General features: G+C 46.2%; 1 long non-coding RNA gene across 1 annotated transcript in view; it reads left to right on the top strand.

Moving 5' to 3' along the window:
• The window catches only part of LOC116751540, a 65,956-nt gene that overhangs the window by 24,118 nt on the left and 25,169 nt on the right, over window positions 1-16,669 (top strand). The gene's annotated exons all lie outside the window — the stretch shown is intronic.

Genomic DNA, 16,669 nt, shown 5'->3' with positions numbered 1-16,669 from the left:
CTTGGTGACTGCTTAGGGTGGCTTCTAACTCCTGAGAAGGACTTCTTTCTTGGGAGGGCTGAATCAATTCTGCCTCCTTTCTCTTGTCCCCTGTGGGGCTGATGACTTCCTGGCCGACATGTTTTCTGAAGGCATCTCCTCGAGCAGTGAGAGGGGGCAAAGTACCAGTTGGATTCTTGCTCTGGCAGCCAGTTTTGCTTTACAGGTTTAGCCTGTTGGGATTGTTTTATGTCTCAACTTGTTGACCCTCAAGTCATCCTCTTGCCCCTGCTATTGGGGTGGGTTTTCTTTACTAATATGTTTTCATAATTCTATTTAACCTGCTAGCTGAGTTGTCAGCAGGCTTCTGAGTCCTTCTTGTGTGCTGGAACAGTGCTACTCAAAGTTGGCTGTGCAGACAAGTGCCAGTCCCTGAGAGGCTATCAGGCTGCAATGAGATAAATACAGAAAGTGAGAGTAAAAATCTTAAAACTTTGAGAGCAATTTGACATTGCTGTGACATTCGAGCATGGAATCTTGCATTTTACAAAAAAGTAGCAGTCTGTGAAGGGTTAGGAAGGAAACATCTTGAGAAGCACTGTGCTACATGTCTTGGTGACCGTTATGACTGTTTTATAACCTTTTGGTTTGCAGAATAGTTGCTGTCTTAGAGCTTTCAGCTTTTGCATATAGCTCATTCTTACCGAGTGCTTATTATGTGCCAGGTGCTCTCCTAAGAGCTTTATATACATTCACATTTAATCCTTGCAACAGTCTTATGAAGTTATTCCCATTTTACAGTGAAGTAATTGAGACACATAGTGGAGTAACGACTTGCCCAACGCCACCCAACTAGAAATGGCCAGACCCCAGATCTGAATCCTGAAAGTTTGACTGTGGAATCTGTACCTGTACCTTATTGCTGTACTGTTGTCCCTTTCCTGTCTTTTCTGACCTGACACATTTGTCTGAATTTAGGGCCTTAGGCTGCCTCAGAGATTTTCCTATAGTTTAACCTCTTACTAATCAAAAGTAGTAACAGAACTGACAATTCATTTTATTTCAGAATTTGAGGGTTCTTTAAAATGGGTGGATGCCAAGGAAGAAAAATAGGTTTAAGAGGAATTGTGCGCTCGGTATGGGAAAGATTTTACTTTTATGGGGTCAAGTCAGGGGCTGTATTGAGATTGAATAGATTTGAATAGCTTTAAAAGATTTAGTTTATCTTGAAGGAAAACTTTTACAATCCAAGGTTCTGTTTTGTTATAAATTGTTACAACGTGCTTGGAGGACTGCAGGAAGTGCAACCAGTATAAATCAGAGCAGTTGGCATCCAGGTCTATGACATGAGAGGGGGATTTCCTGAAAATAAATCTCAGTTTCTGGGGTTTCTGCTTCAAAACAAGGTAACCCTGTGATGAATGAAAGAAGGCCAACTGAAAAGACCACATAAGATATGATTCCGTTTATGTGCCTTTCAAGATTAAGCCTAACTAATCTATGGTGATGGAGATCAAAATAGTGGTTACTCCTGGCTGTGGTGTCGGAGACTAGGATAGGGTTTGTTATTGACTAGGAAGGACACAGGGGAACTTCTGGGGTATTAGGAGTTTTTTTGGTTTTTTGTTTTTGGCTGCATTGGGTCTTCATTACTGTGTGCAGCCTTTCTCTATTTGTGGCGAGTGGTGGCTACTCTTCGTTGCAGTGTGTGGGCTTCTCACTGCGGTGGCTTCTCTTCTTGTGGAGCACAGGCTCTAGACGCACGGGCTTCAGTGGTTGTGGCTCGCGGGCTCTAGAGCGCAGGCTCAGTAGTTGTGGTGCACGGACTTAGTTGCTCTGCAGCATGAGGGATCTTCCCGGACCAGGGCTCGAACCCATGTCCCCTACATTGGCAGGCGGATTCTTAACCACTGTGCCACCAGGGAAGCCCTAGGAGTATTCTTTTATCTTAATCTGGGTATAAACATTTTCAAGCCACACACTTAATATTTGTGCACTTTAGTATATGTTATATGTCAATGAAAAAAAAGTCAGCCCAGCATTTGTATTAAACAATAGATTCAGGCCAGTGCCTCCCTAGGTTGTGTCTTTCACCCATAGCCCTCCTGCTGTATGGTTTGTAGGCCATTTCTGGGCCTGTATTGTTTATACTGACTGTAACTACCATTCAGTGGATTTGGAACATTATAGAGCTTGTCTAGAATAAGTGCTTTCTGGGCTCAGTGGACCTTGTCCCCTCATGCAGAAAATACAGGTTTGGCCCTCTTTCTTACCTTTGGTGTAATTTAAGTATTATATCAGCGTTTTTGAGGGAAAAAAAATAATATCTTAATTCTTCTTAGGATTAAAAGGCTTTTTTATTTCAGTGTTATCAATTTATCAGTGATTTCATAAATGCAGTTGAAAGCTGTTTAACATCCTTTTCTACAGGATTTCTCTTTCTGTCATCAGCCTGTGCATTGTTAATTGCCCAGACCTGTTCTATACCAGGTATGGCAGGGGATGCCAGGTGGTCAAGTTCTTCTCTCAACCTGGGGTCCAGGTTCTGTGAATGGGACCCTCTGACGCCCCTCTCACTAAGGGATGTGCTTTTTAGGGACCTCTTTCATTTCTTTCTCTTTATATTGCTCCTGGGATCCCCAATCGGAATCATTCTTGGGGCCTGTATTCTAAGCATGTGTCTTTGAGCTCTCTGCAGAAATTTAAGGGTTTTTTTCTCTAGCAGGATGATTTTAGATGTATCTACTACTGCATATGCCATCTCTCAGCTGAAGTTCATGTGTGTAGTCCCTTCTGTTAACAGCTACCTAGATGGAAATTATTTGTTTTAGGGTCTTAGCTACTCTTAATTGGTGTCTGGTAATTAGTAAGAGTTTAATAAAGTGTTGAATGGACAGGTCGGTGGGTAGATGGATAATCTAAGCAGAACCTTCTTTGGTAGTCTATTTTTTAGTTCAAATTTCATTTTTTCAGATATTGTATTTTTTAAATTAATTTATTTTTGGCTGCATTGGGTCTTCGTTGCTGTGCGCGGGCTTTCTCTAGTTGTGGCGAGCAGGGGCTACTCTTCGTTGCGATGCGCAGGCTTCTCACTGCGGTGGCTTCTCCCACTGCGGAGCACAGGCTCCAGGAGCACGGGCCTCAGTAGTTGTGGCATGCGGGCTCAGCACTTGTTGCTCGCGGGCTCCAGAGTGCAGGCTCAGCAGCTGTGGTGCATGGGCTTAGTTGCTTCGTGGCCCATGGGATCCTCCTGGATCAGGGCTCGAACCCATGTCCCCTGCATTGGCAGGTAGACTCTCAATTGCTACCCCACCAGGGAAGCCCCTGTATTTTTTTTTTTAAGCCTTTGTTTTTCTCAGGAAGCCAGCTTTTTGGAAACCATATGATTGGAAGCAGCAGGTGCTTGTGGGAATGAGGCTTCCCAGGGAGCACACCTGCAATATGTCAAGGATCTCCTGGGGAGATTTTTAATAATAATAACAACTGTACCAACTAGTATTTCTTGCACTGGCATTAGCGTCACTGGCATAATCTCCATAATGACCCTGAAGCATTAGTCCCATGTTATAGAGGTGGAATCTGAGGCTCAGAGAGGTTGTGATTCAGTTATTTATTGTATAACATACCACCCTGAAACTCAGTGGCTTAAAGCAACAGTGATTTATTATTTCTTGTGATTCTGTGAGTTGGCTTTAGGGGATCTCTCCTGGGGTCACTTGCATGACTTAATCCAGCTGTCAGCTTGGCTGGAGCTGAAATGTCCAAGACTGCCTCGTTCACGTGACGAAGGCCTGGGTATAGCTCCATGAGGCCTCTCTCTACACATCTCCCTTTCCACGGCAACTAGTTTCCAAGAGTGTGAAAGTAGCAGCTGCCAGGCTTTTAACGGCTAGGCCCAGAGCTGGCACCGCCTCACGTACCCTGTATTCTGTTGCTCAAAGGCTGGCCAGATTCAGCAGGAGGGGAAATAGATGCCATCTCCCCCCACTCCTGCGTTTTTGGCAACAGCTTTATTGAGATAGAATTCACATACGATACAATTCTCCCATTTAAAGTGTCCAATCCAGTGGTTTTTGGTGTATTCACAGAGCTGTGTGACCATCAGCACTGTCTAATTCCAGAAGATTTTCATCACCCCGAAAAGAAACCCTTTGGCAATCACTCCCGATTTCCTTAACTCTCCTCCTACACGAATCTACTTTCTGTCTCTATTGATTTGCCTGTGTTGAACTTTTCTTACAAATGGAATCATGTAATATGCGCTCTCTTATGACTGGCTTCTTTCACTTAGTGTAATGTTTTCAAGGTTCAGCCACGTTGTAGCAACTATCAGTGCTCCATTCCTTTGCCAAATAATATTTTATTGTATGGATATACCATATTTTATTCATCTGTTCATATTTTATTCATCTGTTCATTAGTTGATGGACATTTGGGTATCTGCTTTTGAGCTATTTTGAATAATAAATAATGGCTGTTATAAACATTGGTGTAGGGCTTCCCTGGTGGCGCAGTGGTTGAGAGTCCGCCTGCCGATGCAGGGGACACGGGTTCGTGCCCCGGTCCGGGAGGATCCCACATGCCACGGAGCGGCTGGGCCCGTGAGCCATGGCCGCTGGGCCTGCGCGTCCAGAGCCTGTGCTCCGCAACGGGAGAGGCCACAGCAGTGAGAGGCCCGCGTACCGCAAAAAAAACAAAAAACAAAAAAACCCAAACATTGGTGTAAAATAGATTCCATCTCACTAGGAGGAACAGCATGTGAATACAGAGTGAGAGGAATCATTGGTGGCCATCTTGGCAGACAGTCCACCACGCTCCAATCTTTCCTTTTAACAATTCACCTCTCTCCCATATGCAAATTATAGCCATCCCCTTCTAAGACCACCAAATGTCTCATCCAGTAACTACCGCAGCTTGGAGTTAAGGATGTCACCGAGGATGGCCTCTAACCAGCCATGCTGCTCCCTTCACTCCCTACTCCTCATTCCCATTCTGCCCAACTGTACGGAGAGATCAAACAGAATATCAGCACTTCTGTGACGCTTTCCCTCCTGTATCCCACACCTCCCATAGAATTTACCACTCCTAAGCGCTGCAGCTGCACCCCATACAGACTTCTTTCAAAGCATCGCCCCTCTCCAAATTCAGTTAGGTTTCATGTTCTCTCTAATTTACCTCTTTAATGTCTGACTCCAGTCAACCTTGCTCATACTATTTTAGTTTAGGCTTCCACCATTTGTGTTGGTCAAGACTCTTCAGATTGCAAGTGACAGAACCTCAGCCTTAAATATTAACAACAGAGGATCATCGGAGACCTGAGTAAAGGCCCCAGATGATAGATGGTGACCAAAACAGACAGGAAAAAGGGACACTGAGGGAACAGAGGCAACACAAGGAGCAAAAACCCTACTACAAAAAAGCGGGGGGAATCTTCTAATATTCTTAGATATGCAGGGAGATTTCTTACTGAAATAAGAGTAGGGATGCTGTATAAAAAGCAACTCAGGATACAAAAGCACTTAGGCAAGGAGCATGTGTCAGCCCAAGGATTGGGTTCAAAGACCCATTTGGATAGCCAGGTCTTGCCAAACCAGAACTTAAGACTTTTTGCCGCAGGTGGAAGCTTGACATATGTTTTGGTTCTCTATTGCTATGTAGTAAATCACCCCAAATCTTGGCATTAGAGATTCTATAATTTGGGCAGGACTTGGCAGGAAGGATTTATCTCTGCTCCCTGGGCCTGGAACATAGGAGATAACCAGTGTGCTGCATTGAATATGTGTACTTTCTACCCTTGAATGGGATTTACAAACTTTCTTTCTTGGCTTTCATATTTATAGTTGTCTAAAGGGGCACTATTGGGTTGGCTTACACCAATAATACAGAGGAAGAAGCTGTTTGGTTTGGCAGGTGCGTTGGAAGAGAGAGAGGGATGGGAGCATGACTGCTGGCTGTCTCACTGCTGGGAGGGGTCACGTGATGCCCGTGCTGAGAAGCTACTATGTTTATGCGTGTCCCGTCCAGGCTTGGGCTTTTCCACTCTTACTGGCTTGGTTTGACCCTCTTGTTTCCCATGAAGTTAATTTAAGTTCAGTCGTATTCTGTCAGCTGTTTTCAGTTTCAGTGAAATCTTGTACTTCTGGTTCATCATAACAAGGAATTGTTCTTTTGAGTGCAAAAAAAAATCCCCCATCCAGTATCCCTTTTCCCCCTCTCCCTCCTTCCACGTGGCCTCTCAGTGTGGCTGACTTGGGCCTCACAGTGTGACAGCCTCAGGAGGTCTGGGCTCCTTAGGCGTTAGAGTGCAAAAGTGGCAGCTGCCAGGCTTTCCTTTGAAAAACAAACGAACAAAAAACTTTTCCTTTTACTTCTAATTTTGAAAATATTCCAGACTTACAAAAGCTTTGCAGAAATAGTACAAACAATTCTGTATACCTTTCACCCAGATTTCCCCAAATCTTCTGCAACTACAAGGTAATGATCTCCCTGGCTTTTTTACTGCCCAGGCTCAGAAGTCTCAGCACATCACTTCCACCACACTCTCTGTCAAAGCAGCCACAGGTCTAGCTAGCAGAGATTCAAGGGGAGGGGAAATGGACTTTACTCTTAATGGGTGGGTGACAAAGCCACAGTGCAAAACGGCACATGGGTGGGGAGATCTTCAGAAACTCTGCCCCCAAGTCCCAGTGGTGATGGGTGAACTCATGTTCAGTGAAGCATTCTAAATAACAAAACTCTAGGTTCTTATGAATATGCCATAGTAACAAAACTGTTTAACGTGAAAATTAAACACAACAGTATCTCCAGTCTTAGGTCAGAAGATAGGCCATCTATCTTTCAAAGGAAAGTTCTGTGAATTGGTTAGAAAGTCATGAAGTCCGAGGTTTTTAAATTCTCTCACCAAGTGGTATGGACTTATATACACTACCAAATGTAAAATAGATAGCTAGTGGGAAGCAGCCGCATAGCACAGGGAGATCAGCTCGGTGCTTTGTGTCCACCTAGAGCGGTGGGATAGGGAGGGTGGGAGGGAGGGAGACGCAAGAGGGAGGGGATATGGGGATATGTGTATATGTATGGCTGATTCACTTTGTTATAAAGCCGAGACTAACACACTATTGTAAAACAATTATACTCCAATAAAGATGTTTTAAAAAAAAAAAGAAAAAAGAAAGAAAGAAATTTTCTCACCAAAATTGAAATGGCTCCCACTCAGATACCTCAAATCATTGGAAATGTTATAGAGTTCTCAGCTGATAAGCCTTCCGAGCTCATGGCAGACATCACTCATCAATTCTGGCTCTAGCTGCTCAGCCCCAAATTTGGCTTCAGAATCCTCCTTACCGAAAGATCCTAGGCAGCCGCTATGAGTGAGGCTTGAATTGTTAGGTAAAATGAGGCCATTTTACCATTCCTTGCTAGGCCGAATCCCTCTTTTTAGAGATACTAAAACTGAAGTACAGTGAGGTTTAGTGACTTGCCCAGGGTCCACGAGTTTTGACTAGGATGTAAGTCCTGATTCCAAGCTAAATGCATTTCTTTATGGCCTGCTACTGCGATCCAGCACTGATTCCGCAGCAATTCCCAGACACCTTCCCTCCACCTCCTCCCTCCGCCTTGCCCCCAGCCACCGAAACAAACACAAAAACCTGGTAGTTATAACAGGGTACCACTTTCCTAGTAGACAGGTGAGGTGGAGTGTGATAAAAGCTGCGTTCAAATCCCCTTATTAACACGAGGACCTGGGCAGATTGTTTAACCTCCCCGATCTTTGAGTGTGCCTGCCTCCCCTTGTAAGCTTCTTGAAGGTGATTTTTTCTCTCCTTCATCTCTGCTTCCACAGAACCTAGAACAGTGCTGACACGTGGTATATGCTCAGTAAATATTTGCTGGATGGATGGAAATATCACCAGTTCGAAAGGTGGTTGTGAATTCATGCTCCAAGTCTGGTCCCCTTTCCCTTTGAGCCCCTTTCCTTGCTATTTAACTCTTGTGAGTCCAGATACTGCGGTTTTATTCTTCTGGGTTAGGACCGATATCTGACAATGTATCGATGTAAAATAAAATGAATTCTGCTCCAGCAGAGTCCTTGGGATGCCCCCATGGAGTTCAGAAGCCTGATTGGCCTTTGAACCGGATTTCTCAGCCTGTAAAAAAGTGCCCCTGTTCTTGCTCTTTGTAATTTGAAGAAGCAAAAGGGGGGAGCACCTGTTCCAGGAGAGCCCTGCCGGGTCACTGGCCAACCAGCAAGATGCTGTGAGCGACCTTTCCTCAGTCCACAGTCAGAGTGCCGGCTGGTAACATGGCATGGTGCCCCTGCACACTCCCTTTGGTGTCTGACACTGCTCTCATCACTCAGCACAGGGATAAACGAGAAAGGAGTTTAACCGTCTGGCATCTCTGGCTAACTGGCTTGAGGTCTGGAATTACAGCTTGGCTTGTTTGAGCCTTTTATGCTTTTTTTTCATCAGAAACTCTGATCAGGCATCGTCATTGCCCCGAGAAGACTTTTCAGCATAGATAAAGTCCAGCTCAGTACCTTCTTTCTCTGCCAGGCATCAGATGACAGAATGTCTCAGCAAGGACACTGCCTGGTGCCACCTAAAGCCGCATTGGCTTAGGAATCTAGGTGGAGTTTCTCCAGTTCCCTGAGTTTCTGTTTCCTTATCTGTAAAATTGGTATTATAGGACTGTGGCGAAGCGTAAACAAAGTCATATACCACGTAGAGTGTATGGGCAACAGGGACTTAGCACCCTCCCTTGGCCCACACCACTTTTCTGAATTTTTGCTTGTGGTTGGATGGGGGTGGTGAAGACCGGAAGCCCTCAGGGGAAAGGTGGGGAAGCCAGTTGCTGAGGGTCATTCCTGATCTACCCTGAGAATCCCCACCCGTCTGAGACAACTGTGGGACGGACAACTCCAAAGTCATGTCATCTGCAGTTTGTAGCCTTATAACTGGTCTCCCTCCTCCTGCTCTTGCCCCCTGCTGTTTTCTCCCCAGACCCTCTAGAAGCTTCCCTCATCACTCAGAGTAAAAGCCAGTCCTTAGGGTGACCAGCCAGGCCTTCCACGAGCGGGCTGCCCCCATGCACTGCTCCACCTTCACAGGCTGCCCCATTCCCACCCCGGCCTTGGTATTTGCCATTCCCTTTCCCTCTCCTCCGAAGTCGACTGGGCTTGTGTCCTCTCGTGGTTCTTGCTCAGCTGTCACCTAGTCAGAGAGGCCTTCCAGCCACCTCCCCTCTCCCTCTGCCCCATTTAACCAAGTACCCCAGCCTGGCACACTCTCCCCACTATGTCCACCTCTTTTCTCTTGCCAACACATTGTTCACATGTCCCTTGGCTGCCTTTCTCCTCCTGCTGGAATGTAAGCTCCTTGAAGGCAGGGACTTTTGTATGTCGTGTTCACTACTCGATTCCAAGTATGTGCTGACTGGCTGAGCGTCCCCTCCCCCAATGTCCTCTGCCTGCACAGGTGTCTTTGCAGCATTCTACTTCCAGCCTTACCTTGGGTCCCTGTTCCTCCTCATCTCCTCTGTACAGAATCCTGGGAGTGGCTCCAAGGAGCTGCTACTAACTGAGTTTTTGCTGTGTCACGCCTGGTGCTGAACACTGTATATCCATTTAATTAGCTTGACAGCTCTATGAGGTGGGTCTTACTAAAGAAGTCTGCCCAAGGTCAGAGCTAGTAAGTGGTGAGCAAACATTCTAACACCGTGTGTGACCTGAGAGCCTGTTCTCCATGACGGTGCCCCTGAGGCTCCACCACCGGGATAGGTGCCAGCACCCGAGGGCTCTGCCCCGTTGCTGCCTTCCAGTCTGGCCAAGGTCCACGCTTGGCCTACCTTGTGCTGCTTCCTTCTTGGTCTCCTGGTTTATCCTGATCTCTGCCTTCTTCATGGCAAGGGTTGACTGTCTTGTAAATACTTCTTTATATCTTATCCTCACTTGATCTTTGTTCAGTTAATTCATTTAACCTTCGTACTTCCTCTTGCATCTCTTAGCACACGTTCTGGGACGTTCAGTTGAATCTTCTAGTGCCCAAAGGGCATTTTCATGGAATTCCTTGGAAAAGTGCCCTTATGTCTCACATGGGCTTGGGCCAACATCTTTAAAACTTCAGCCAGCCCTGTCAGAATCGGGAAACTTGTGGTTTCTGACTCAGCAAGTAGGTCTGGTCACATAGACTCTTTGCTATGAGAAGAGAGACAGACCCAGTGGCCACAGGAGGGAGGTCTCTAGAAAGGGAGGAAGAAGAGGAAGATGAGTAAGGAAGGGATATGAGAGGGAGACAATATGGTTCCCAGACCTAGCACAGTAGCTGGTAGGTAGTAGTGCTTCCAGAAATATCTACAGAAAGCATGAAATCTCAGGGCCTATCTAGATGAAGGTGCAGAAACTGGGGGCAAATGGGACGGTTGCCTGTGGTCTGATCCAGCCTGAACTTGACCCCTCAACTAGGAGAAGGCGGTCTGCTTATAGGGTCCTCCTGGGATGTGTGGCTCTTGATAAGGGCTCTGACCCCAGCTGTTTCTCTTAGCACTGCAGGGCCCCCCTTTCCCTATCTCAGGGAGGGCAGGGACCTTCATGGCCCATCAGGCTTAGAGCTTGCTGATTCTTGCTTTGGAGGGGAAACTGCTCCTTCTTACTTTTTGTCATGGTCTACTGGCTTCCACTTAGTGGAGGCTTTGCTACCAGCCTGGGTTTCTATGTGATAGGCCAGAGGTTTTGATTTACCTGAGGATAAAAAGGTTTTTGTGGAAGCAGTTCCTCACCTAATACTTGGGCGTGCCCGAGTAGAACCTATACAAGTTAAGGGCTCAGACATTTCTTTTGCCCTCCTTAATGGTTTTCTATTATTCTTAGAATAAAGACCAACATTCCAAAAGGTGTTGAGAGGTCCTTCAGGGTCTAGCCTTGCCAGCAGATTCTGTTTCAGTTTCTCAGCCTCTCTGGGCCTCTCCTCCCATATGGCTTTTGCAAATGGTATTTCCTCTGTATGGCTTGGAAAATTCACACCTCTCTTGACTCAGTACAAATAACCTATTAATCCTTCCCATTTCACTCCTGTGTCACTTCAGTGATGCTGAGTGACACCTTACCCCCACCCCGGTCTGGGTCAGCTTCTGTCCTTCATAGGACTCTTGGGTTTGTAATTTTACAGCCTTGGCTCTAGTTAGAGAATTACGGTCTCCACCACTGTCTGAAAGCATCCTGATAGTAGAGACCTTGTCTAATTTGACTGACCACTTGATTCCCCAGTAACTACTTGTTGAGTGATTGAAGATGAGAAGTTTAAAGATAGCACAGGGAACTCTGCTCAATATTTTATAACGACCTGGTTGAGAAAAGAATTTGAAAAAGAATAGATACATGTATATGTATAACTGAATCACTGTGTTGTACACCTGAAACTAACACAACATTGTTAACCAACTATACTCCAGTATAAATAAAAAGTTAAAAAAAATAAAGATATGCAGGAGAGAAGACAGGGTGAGTTTCTGGAATAAGCTTTTTCAAGTGTTAAACTCTGGGTTTGAATTTGCAGAAAAGACTGTTTTGCACTACTTTCCACTCCCTCACGTTATTTTTTGGTCTGGGTTCTGAGCAGAATATTCACTGTGGAGCACTGTTGCAATACTGGCAGTCAAGGTGTGTGAATTATCAGAGCTGAGAGATGCAGCTTTGGGTCATTTTTGCCTCCATTGAGTGGTCTGGTCCCTAAACATAGTAACGACTCTCATAGAAAAAAAAAATGTTTTCCCATTCATAGTCCAGATACCCCATCATCTCAAATCTTTTTTGTGTTCTTATTTCCTAGGCAGATCTTACTTACGTGCACGTGTCATTTGCACCTGGCTGCCATTGTAGTGTAGATTCCATTGTGTATTGTTTTCCTCCCAACTTACTTTGTCATAAGCAAATTTCCTATAAGTCAGGGTTTCTCAGCCTCAGCACATTGACGTTTGGGCCGGGTAATTTTGGCGGGGGCAGTGGGGCACTGTCCTGTGCCTTGTACAATGCTTCGCAGCATCTCTGGCCTCTTCCCACTAAATACCAGTGGTATCTGCTCAGTTATGACAACCAAAAATGTTGTCCAGACATTACCAGATGTTCCCTAGGGGCCCAGAACCTGCCTTTGAGAACCACTGCGATAGAGTCTTCATAATGAAAACTGTACGTTGGGCTTTTGAGCCCAGTGGAGGAAGAGGCCTTCCTAATCAGCTTCATTAGCAGCTGAAAAATTCATGACTTTGTCTGGTGACCTGCCCAGGAAGAAGGCTCCGGGAACTTGGAGCTATAAAGAATTCCCTCTTGACCTCTTACTGGACAGACAGGCTTTGTTTCTGAGCCTCTCTGCAGGTGGGATGGGAGAATCTGGGTGTTTGATACCAATTCCTAGATTAAAACCAGGAGGACAAGAAGAGTTTGAAGCCGGTGGTCTAAGTTTTTGAACAGTTAATATTAATTGTCGAATAGTTAATAAATAATAGTTAAAGAAAAGAGCTAATAATTATCAGGTGGTTACGGTGTGTCAGACATTTTTATGTGTTAACTCATTTAGTCCTGAGAACAACTCTCTGAGGTCGATCTTTTCTCATCCCCGTCATGTAGATGAAGGAACTCAAGCGGAGAAAGCATGAAACTTGTTCATGGTCTCACAGCTAGGAGGTGGTAGAGCTGAGATTCAAACCCACCAATCTAACCCCAAAGCCTGTGCTCCTCAGTGACTACTATTTATTGAGCACCTAGTGAGGTGCCCAGCTTTGGGATGAGAGCTTTATGGGCATGGCTTCAATTCTTGCAATAGTCCTTCCAGGTAAGTGGTGTTATCCCAGATCTTACACATATGGAACCTGAGTCTTAGAGAGGCTGTAATGTCTTGCTCGTGGTTCCCCAGGTGTCTGACCCAGAGCCTGACATGCTTCTATGTGTCATGGGGCCTCCCATGAATGAGTAGGTTTTTTTTTGTTTGTTTGTTTTTTTAACTTTGTCTTCCTTTCTTTTTGGAATCTTACCACTCTCGTTCAACAATTGTGAAATGCCTTGTGTAATTTAGTGCCAAGCACTAAATAAATGTTACTATTTCTAATTAGATCTTGTTCAGGTGCTTTGTGTACATTATTTTTTTTAATCCATACAGTGGTCTTGGTGGTTTCCTATTTCAGAGATGAGGACACAGGTTCAGAGAGGTGAATTAACTGGCCTAAAGTCAAAGAGTAACTCACTAAGCCATGAATTGAACCCAGGTCTGTCTGGTTCAAATTGTATTCTTAACTTTCATGCTCATTTGCATTCCTTTAGGAAATACCCTTGAAATACGTCAAAATAGTAATAATATTTTTATATAATATATATATAATATTAATAATAACATGCTTTGTTAACAGCGGTAACGAGGTGGGCTCTCTGAGTATGACATGTGTTCTCTGGGACACTCAGCTGCAACTCTTTTCCTTTCTTTTCACAAAAGCAGATGCGATTGGCCTTTAGTGAGTGAACTGGGCTCTTGGCACCAGTTTTGATTCTCATTCCCCGTATTTGTGACCTCAGGCTTTAACTTGATAGATCTGTTTAGCTAGGCCCGTGCTTAGATGAAGTCCCATGCACCTGTGCCCCGGCCCCCGCCCTGTGACTGCACTAGGTCTGGGAACTGGCATCAGATGAAGACAGTCTGGTCATGAGGACACTGGGGGACCAAAGGCTCCTAAAGATGGCCTTGGGTTTTTCCATCTTCTTGGATGTAGAGACACAATCTGTTTTGGTCAAATTCTTCATGTAAAACACTCTCTTTTGCCTTTTCAAAAGCCTTGGCCTGCCCAGCGCTCAGGGGTAATGGAGTATGAAAGGGCAGCTGCTCTTTGCAGATCCAGTTTACTCAGCTGGTCAGGGAAGTGTGCTCAGTTGGCTGGACCGGGCTGGCCCAGGAAACAGGGGTGTTTCAAGTCCTACCCTGCTCCTAGACCACTCGCCCCCAGGTGCAGCCCGGGTTTTCTGCTCCAGTACTGCATGCCTTTCGTTCACATCTCGTATAAGCTTTTTAAAGTTAGGTTGATGTAAACAATGAAGAAATTAGTTTGGTGGGCAAGAAAAGGAAGGCTGCTTTGGGTAAAAGGCATCCAGGGAAACTGGAAGGTGCAGTTGGGATAGATCAGGTCGTCTCTAGGATTGGAGCCAGGACCGTGGTGTTGGGACCGCCCTGTGAGTGAGGTCACCTAGGGTGGCGGGGGACTTTCACTAGGATGCGTCCTTCCAAATAGCAGTGAGGCATTAGCTGTGCCGAGAGGCCGGCCCAGGGCCCGAGCACAGTCCGTGTGGCTCTGCCTGCAGCCCCAGCCGTTGTGGCCCAGCGCCCATGGGCACCCGCTTCCCCGTGGTCAGTGTGGTTAGCCGCAGGGGAAAAATCTATATTCTGCTTACATTGTGGCTCCCCAGAGCTGAGACGCTCCAAAAAGCGGGACGCAACACAGGACGATCATAACTAAAATGCTGACAATGAAGATGGCGAGGGCTGGTGTCTATAGATGAGGGCTTAGCCCAGCGTTCACTGACACCAGAGTGGGGACCACGCCCAGCATGGTCAGGGGCCAGAAGAGTGGCGTTCTCCAAACCCTGATTTAGTGCAGCTCTGCTGTATCCCAGGCCACTTACTCCTAGGGTACAACCGGGTTCTCACATAGAAAAACATGGCTTCATTCTAAATTACAGGAGTTACTTTTTAAATTACAGGAATATCTCTTCTTTATAGAAAGTAAATAATACCCATTCTTTTGCTATCCAGAGACAGTAGTTAACATTTTTGTATAAATCTTTTGGTCTGTGTTTAGATTTTTATGATGCAGCCCTTTTTGAAATTTGACTAGTATGTTCATCTCTGTCCAGGAGATATATTTGCAGCTAATGTAAATGCTATGTAAAAGTGTTGTTGGGTGTTTTGGGTTTTTTTCTTCATCAATCTGTGTACCCTCAGCTGCATCTTGGTCCCGTAGTATGTGAGTCTTGCGGGTGGCAGTCAGTGGTTTCCGGTGACGTCTCCATCGCAGATGTCAGTCTCACGCTGCTGACTTCATGCTGGGCGCCCCCAGCACCCCCCCACCCCACCACTCTACAATACACTGCTTTTCCTTCTAGCCATTTATTTTTTTTACAGCAGCAATAATACTTATAATGTATTATCTGTTTACTTTGTGCCTGGCACTGTGCTGCTTTTCAAGGTGTTAATCATCTAATCTTTATAACGATCCCAAGAGGTCGGTAGTGTTACTGTCTCCGTTTTTCAGGTGAGGAAGCCGAGCCACAGACAGCTTGAGGGAAATGCATTCTACCGAAGTGGACTATGCCAGGTGTAGCAAGCCCGGCCCCCAAGCCCAGTGAACCTGCAGCCACAGCGGCTGGACCCTGGGGGCTGCAGCCCTTGGGGGCTTCCTGCCCTGAGAGCTGGTCTGGCGGGGGCTGAGAGACCCACTGGGACCGGCCAGTGAGTGGACCGTGACGGTATTTGTAGCCTGCCCTGCCCTTCTGCTGTTGGACACTTGCCTTGGCTCCCTGAGGGGGTGGCTTCCTTCTCCAGGAAATACCGACTTTCCTATCCACTCTTCTGGAAAGCCTTATCAGCTCGCAGCCAGGAAGCTTGCTGCTGTGTGCCGTCAGGGCTGTAACTCGTTTAGTTTTGAGGGGACGGTACTGCTTCCCTCCTTGTTCCCCTGCTGGCCTCAGTGGCTTTTTTCTCATTATGTCAGTGGTGTGCTGCATGTCCAAGCTAGGATCCTGGTTGGAAAAGGTGGCTCACTCCCTAGGGTGCCCTTACGCATCCTCAGCCTCCTAGACCTTAGAGGCTTTCTGAAGCTGGAGAAGGGCATCCCCACCGCCGCCCCACACACGTGTAAGTGCATGCATACGCACACACGTTTCCCCTAGAGCTTGCACCTGGGTGTGTGTGGAGGTGATGTGGAAAGCTCTGTTCTTGGTGTCCCAGGCATCAGAACCTTTCCCAGGGACACAACCTGCTTAAAGACCATAAATTGAGAATAGCCTAGGAAAGATTTCAGTGCTTTTCAATCGCATTTTCCTTAGGGGAAAAAAACCATTTCCATTAGCCTTACTTTTTGGTAGTGTCTTGTTTCCCTCTGAACTTTTACATTTAACCCTGAAATGAGTCCATTTGGTAGCCTGGGATACCTTGTCAGCCTGGAGGATTTTGGAGCATGCAAGATTCTTTTCGAGTTGTTCTTAATGGGTAGAAATGGACTTTTGCTTCTGAGAATAGGTGTATCATGGGTAGTTCATAAAGGATCAATATTCTCCGGCCCCGCCCCCTCCCCCCAAAAAAGCCCTGTCCAAGTACCCTTGGGCAGCCATGGGTAACCATGAGTTCCTCAAGCCTGTGGTCACAGTACCCTAGGCCTACAGATCTGAAGGAAAGGCTCTCAGGAAGGCCCTCTGGAGAAAGTGTCTTCTGGGGCTGCGGGGCTGACTCTCCCTGGCCCAGCCAGGCTCGGGCCCCTGAGCTCCTTTTGCTTGCTTCACTCTTTCCCAAGATGATCTCCTAGTCACATGGATCCCTTCTGGGATAGAGTGATGGCCCTGATACCAGGGACTGCCCTCAACCATTTCAGGAAAGTTCAGGATGAGCCAAGATCTCTTCAAGATCTTAAACTGACAGAAGTGGGAGTGACACCCTTCCTT

This window comes from Phocoena sinus, chromosome 3 (assembly GCF_008692025.1).
Source record: "Phocoena sinus isolate mPhoSin1 chromosome 3, mPhoSin1.pri, whole genome shotgun sequence".
In the NCBI taxonomy this organism is placed as follows: domain Eukaryota; kingdom Metazoa; phylum Chordata; class Mammalia; order Artiodactyla; family Phocoenidae; genus Phocoena; species Phocoena sinus.
The sequence above is the reverse complement of the archived record's forward strand: the minus strand, read 5'-3'. Positions and strand labels throughout refer to the sequence as shown.